At 42.1% G+C, this 6,351-nt stretch overlaps 1 pseudogene; it reads left to right on the top strand.

The window, feature by feature from the left end:
• Positions 1-2,193: 2,193 nt before the first annotated feature.
• LOC127488723 (small nucleolar RNA U3) lies at positions 2,194-2,266 on the top strand (annotated as a pseudogene).
• Positions 2,267-6,351: the final 4,085 nt, after the last annotated feature.

Here is a 6,351-nt window from a genome sequence, read left to right as displayed (position 1 = left end):
AACTATAAGAGTGGGAATAAGAGACAGATGAGATGTACAATTTGGGACATGCTCAAGCTGACTTGCCCCAAATGATGGATTTAGAAATGTGCCAGGGGATTCCAATTCAATCCCATCAAGGTGGCATGTACCAATGCCTTCTCACTAGTCCAAGTGATCAATTTCAGTTCACAATTGATCACACTGATAGGTCTAAGAGTCAAAGGGATCACATAAACAAGACTAGTGTCTGTAAATACTAACTGATAGAATTAAAAAGGGAGAGAACGATCCAACATGGGAAGTGGGATACACAGCAGACTCATAGAATGGCAGATGTCCTAAACAGCACTCTGGCCTCAGAATCAGCCCTTAAGGCATTCAGATCTGGCTGAAGAGCCCATGAGAGTATTTTAGGCATAGAAAGCCAAGACAGTCTGGAAAAAAAAAAAAAAAAACAGAAACAACAAAAAAAAACTAAATGAAAGATCTCTGTGAGTGAGATCCCAGTAGAAAGAATGGGCCATCTAAGAAGGAGGTACCTTTCTCTGAAGGGAGGAGAGAACTTCCATTTTGATTATGACCTTGTCTAAATAAGATCGAAGTCGGCAAACTCAGAAGGCTTCCATGGCCTTGGCAACTCATGACTAGAGCCTAGGGAGATTACTGACGCCATAAATAAGAGTGTCAGTTTGCTAAGTCAACAACAGGAGTCACTGTGCACTTACTCCTCATGTAGGATCTCTGTGCTTAATGTGTTGTTCCATGTGAATTAATGCTATAGCTACTATTGAAACAGTATTTTACACTTTATGTTCTGTGTGGGTGCAAACTGATGAAATCTTTACTTAATATACACTAAACTGATCTTCTGTATGTAAAGACAATTGAAAATGAATCTTGATCTGAATGGAATGGGAGAGAGAGTGGGAGATGTAGGATTGCGGGTGGGAGGGAAGTTATGGGGGGCAAAAAGCCATTGTAATCCACTAACTATACTTTGGAAATTTATATTTACTAAATGAAAGTTTAAAAAAAAAGAAAAAAGAAAGTGGATGCAAATGAAACCCATTGTACTTAGTGAAATAAGCCACTCACAGAAAGACAAATATCATATGGTCTCTCTGATCTATAGTAAATAATAGAGTAATTAAAATGTAATCTATAAGGGGGCTGGCATTGTGGTGTAGCAGTAAAGCCAAGGCCTGCAGTACTATCATCCTAAATGGGTGCCAGTTTGAGTCCCAACTGCTCCACTTCTGATCTGTCTCTCTGCTATGGCCTGGGAAAGCATAGAAGATGGTGCAAATCCTTGGGCCCCTGGACCTGCGTGGGAGATCTGGAGGAAGCTCCTGGCTCCTGGCTTTGGATAACACAGTTTTGGCCGATGCGGCCATCTGGAGAGTCAACCATTGGGTGGAAGACCTCTCTCTACCTCTCTACCTCTCTACCTCTCCACCTTTGCCTCTCTGTAACTCTGCCTTTCAAAAAATAAATTAATGTTTTTAAAAAGTGTAATCTATAGGAGTTAAACTGACACTTTGAGATGCACTGATTCTGAACAGCCCTTACCTTGACTATAGAGGAATAATGTTCTTGTTTGTTTGGTTCTTTTCTCCTTTTTTCTTCATGCTCATCAGTGAACTCTCTTCCTAGAGTAGGGTTAATCTTATGAGTATAAAAATTAACTGAAAATTGATCTCTGTAAAAAATAAGGAGGGGAAAGGAAAGGGAGGAGGAAGAAAGTGTGGGAGGGAGGTGGGGGGAAGAATCACTATGTTCCCAAATCTAAATCTATTAAATGCATGAAGTTCCATTCTTTTTTTTTTTTTTTTTTGACAGAGTGGACAGTGAGAGAGAGAGAGAAAGGTCTTCCTTTTCTCTTTGTTCACCCCACAATGGCTGCTGCGGCCGGTGCACCATGCTGATCCAAAGCCAGGAACCAGGTACTTCTCCTGGTCTCCCATGTGGGTGCAGGGCCCAAGGACTTGGGCCATCCTGCACTGCACTCCCGGGCCACAGGAGAGAGCTGAACTGGAAGAGGAGCAACTGGGACAGAATCCAGTGCCCTGGCTGGGACTAGAACCCGGTGTGCCGGCACCACAGGTGCAGGATTAGCCTAGTGAGCCACGGCACCAGCCTGAAGTTGTATTATTTAAACAAAATAAACCAAAAATTTTTAACTTCATAAATTAATCTAAATAAGATACCATCAAGACTATACTTTCAGGGATCATTTCTATAGTTTGCTACTAAATAAGATACCATCAAAATGTCATCCGTTTCTTTTTAATAAACAGATTTGTTTTTAACCATCTTTTTAAAAATTTATTAGCAACAATTATACATATTTATGTGCTACAGAGAAATATTTAAGTTCATGTATACAATTTGTACTGATCAAAACAGGGTCATCAACATTTCCCCTTCTCTAACATTACTTTATGATTAGAGGCATGGAGCTTCCTCCTTCTGTTTGTTCTTACAATATCTAGTAGATAATTGTTAGCTGTAGTCTCTCCACTATGCTGTGCAACACTAGGTTATTATTCCTTTGATCTAAGTCTGATTTGGTAACCACTATCCAGACTCCCTCTGCCCACCCTCCGTACCTTCTTCATAGCCTCTAGAAATCACCATTTTGTGTTCAGATTGATATATTTTTGGTTGGTTGGCTGGATTTTTTTTTGGCTTCTACATATGAAGGAGAATATGAAGTATTTGTATTCTGTGTGTAGTTTATTTCACTTAACATGATATGCCACCTGTCTCTTAATCAAACTCAAAAAGTATATCTAGCAATGATTGTAATTCTACATACTCTGCATTTATAAGAAAGACATAGATTTCTAGAACTATCTCCGACACCTTCTATATCAAGAACTACCATGTATAAAGTTAAAAATAATGAGTCTAGGGGCCAGTGCTGTGGCATAGCAGGTAAAGTCACCACCTGCAGTGTCAGCATCACATTTGGATATCAGTTTGAGTCCCTGCTGCTATACTTCCAATCCAGTTCCCTGCTAATGTGCCTGGGAAAGCAGTGGAAGATGGTCCAAGGTTTTGGGCCCCTGCACCCATGTGAAGATCCAGAAGGAGCTCCCGGCTCCTTACTCCTGGCTACTGGCTCCTAGCTCCTGGCTTTGGATCAGCCCAGCTCCAGCCATTGCTGCCATTTGGTGAGTGAACCAGCAGATGGATGACCTCTTCCTCTCCCTCTCTCTTTGTAACTCTGCCTTTCAAATATATAAGTAAAGCTTTTAAAAAATGACTCCAGGAATGGGTGTTTGGGCTACCCAATAAGATGCCAAAATATTATATCAGAATACTTGAATTTGATTACCAGCTTTGATTCCTGCATCCAGCTTTATGCTAGTGCAGACCTGGGAGGCAGAGGTGGTGACCCAAGTGATCAGATTTCTACCATCCATGTAGAGGACCTGAACTGAGTTCCTGTCTCTCACCTTTGGTCCCAGCCTTGCAGCTATTTCAGGCACTTGGGGAGTGAACAGCAGATGGCTGCATTATCACTCTATCAAATAATAATAATGATAATGAGTCTAAGATACCAGTGGAATCATAGCAATGCTTACTATTTGTTTACTGTTTTAAATATATGAATTGTTAATAGACATAAATTTGAGTTAAAATTCTGAGAGATAAAAGTAACTAAAATTATATTTTTTGGTTTTCAAATGAAGGAAGTCAAGTGTTTGATAAGGTTTTCCTTTTTAAGGATAACTTATTCATGAATTGTATTTACAGCTAAGTGTTGCTTATTTATTCTATTTGAAAAGCAGAGAGATATAGAGACAGACGGAGAGCCCTCCCATCCACTGGTTCACTCCCAAATATCTGCAATAGCTGGGGCTGGGCCAAGCTGAAGCTAGAAACCAGGAATTCAATCCAAGTTTACTACATGGGTGGCAGGGACCAGCTTCTTGAGCCATCACCTCTGCCTCCCATGGCGCCCATTAGCAGGAAGCTGGAATTGAGAGTGGAGCCAGTACTCAAATTCAGGCACTCCCAAATGGGACACAGACATCCCAAGAAGCAGCTTAGCCACAGCACAGAATTCCCACCCTCAGAGCTAGAGCTATGTTTTGAACCCTAAATCAACTTTAGAGTGAAAAAAAAACACTAATATTGCAGAAACACTATATCAAGTTAAAATTTTGACAACACAATCTAACCAGAAAACCATATTCCCCCAACAGTAACATAATGTTTTTTTTTTTTTTCTGCCCTCTATGTGAACACCTTTTCTTTTCTACTATATGTTTGGGTGGCAACCAGAACTACTCTCCAAGGAGGCTGAAAAAGCCAAATATTTGATATTTCAACCTCTGCTTTGGTATGGATGTAAGCGCTTAACCTGCATTTAGTGACCAGATGCTTCTGTTCCAGACCTTGGGCGTGAGCACTGGTGTGACAGAGAATTAGGAGCAGGACTGATCCCTCTGGCAGCCCAGGTAGAAATGATGTCTGCACCAGAGCAAGGGCGATGCAAGATGCAAGTGTAGCCTTTGGTACTCCTCAGAGGAAGCCGTGGAGACCTCCTGATCCTCTCCTGGCGAGGTTTTCCTGTGTGACCTCCCTCCTTCTTACCCATTTGCAGGGTCCAGTTATATAGTTCTCTAGGGATTCTGCAAATACCAGGTAGGCTTTTCAGAAATTATTTTCTTTGCCTAAATTCACTATATTGATTTATTTGTTTATAATTATGAACCACAGGGCAGAAATATGCTTGTATCTAATTAATAGCTATATAGCACAGGCTTAGTATTATCTACCAGGAGTGTTGTACTTCTATCATGCCAATTGCACTCTAGTCCTTTTGGGAAATGGCACTTGCATTGCAGAGTGGAAAGGTTTAGGAACCAATGCATTAAATTGTTCGTTGATTGCTGTCATGTTCATGATATTTTGTGTATACCTTCACACTCTGCAGTAAAACCTTGCCTGTGACCTTAAAGTTATGTACTTTCCTGTCTGTACTATAATTTTTAATGGGCTTCTAAGGGCCCCATCCTGATGATCTCTTAATGTAAACAATAGTAGCTAAGGAGACATTACAAGGTTTAATTTTATATATCAACACTCTCATTTTCTTCCTGCTTTCTTGAGGAAAATTTATCCTGTATTAATGCTGCGAATTAAATTGCTCTCATATGAAAAGAGTTTCTATGACTTTATACCAAGGTTTTTCATTTTCAGGATACTGAAAAAATAGATTTTCTGCAGAGCTTTTGGGTAGTTATGGCAATTTGAGGGATCAAGAAGAGCTGTGATTTTTTTATGGTAAAGCAGCTAAGATTCTACTGTATTCCCATCACTGAAGGGTGGAAGAAAGCAGGAGGATGATGCCAGCAGCACTGTGTGATGCCAGGACATTAGTCATGACTTTCACAGATCAGACATCATCAAATAAACTGATTGTCCAGGACTTCAACACCATCTACTTTCTAAATTTAAAAATGTGATAGGCTCTCAGTGTTTGCTCAGACAAGCATTTGAAGAATCTTCACATTCCTTCTTATACACACCCAGGATACTGACAGACATGAAGTAGATACATTAACTAGAGGCAAAACAACTTTATCTTTTCTGTGAGTAAACTTCGTGAAGTCAAGTCTGATGGAAGTCACTGCATTTCACTAACAACCACCTCTTCTTATATTAACATTCAAATTCAGTCTCCTATGATCTGAAGATTGTATTCTCTCTCTCTCTCTCTCTCTCTCTCTCTCTCACACACACACACACACACACACACAAGCAAAAGTTGAAGCTGATCTTCTATTTTTTTTTTCTTATGGCTTCTTTCAGGGTGTGAAATACTCTGATTCAATTCAGCCCTGTGCCAAGTGAAATAAAAGACTGCATCTGCCCTCTGGCAGATTCCAAAGCTTGCTCCCTGCTTTCCCCAGGCCCTATTCTACTGGGGTTGGTGAGGAATTCGAAACAAGGCACTTCCAGTCACCAGGAGCAGCTGGCCCTGCAGTGGTGCAGACCAGCCCATGGAGGCCAGCTCCTGAACCAGCCTGCGGGGCCCCTGGTCTCTTGTGCCCCAGGGGGAAGGGGGTGTGGACCCAGGCCCTGGACTCAGGCCTGCCTGCATGGAGGCCCTGACTGCCCCTGGAGAAACCAGAGAGTGAGAGGGACCTTGTGGTGGGCAGGTCACAGTCCACCACCCCCACCCTTGCAGCCCTGACCCCACCCTGTCCCCAGCCCTGTGCCTGTCAGCCTCTGGCCCACACCCAGGGCCCGAGGGGAGGGGGGCAGCTTGGGGGGCCGGGTGTCCCTGTGCCCACAGCTGAGACAGGATGTGCCTGATGTTCTCACCTGGCGGTGGCCCTTGTGCCCTGACCT

Source organism: Oryctolagus cuniculus, chromosome 7 (genome assembly GCF_964237555.1).
Source record: "Oryctolagus cuniculus chromosome 7, mOryCun1.1, whole genome shotgun sequence".
NCBI lineage: Eukaryota > Metazoa > Chordata > Mammalia > Lagomorpha > Leporidae > Oryctolagus > Oryctolagus cuniculus.
This window is presented reverse-complemented; position numbering and strand designations above follow the sequence as displayed.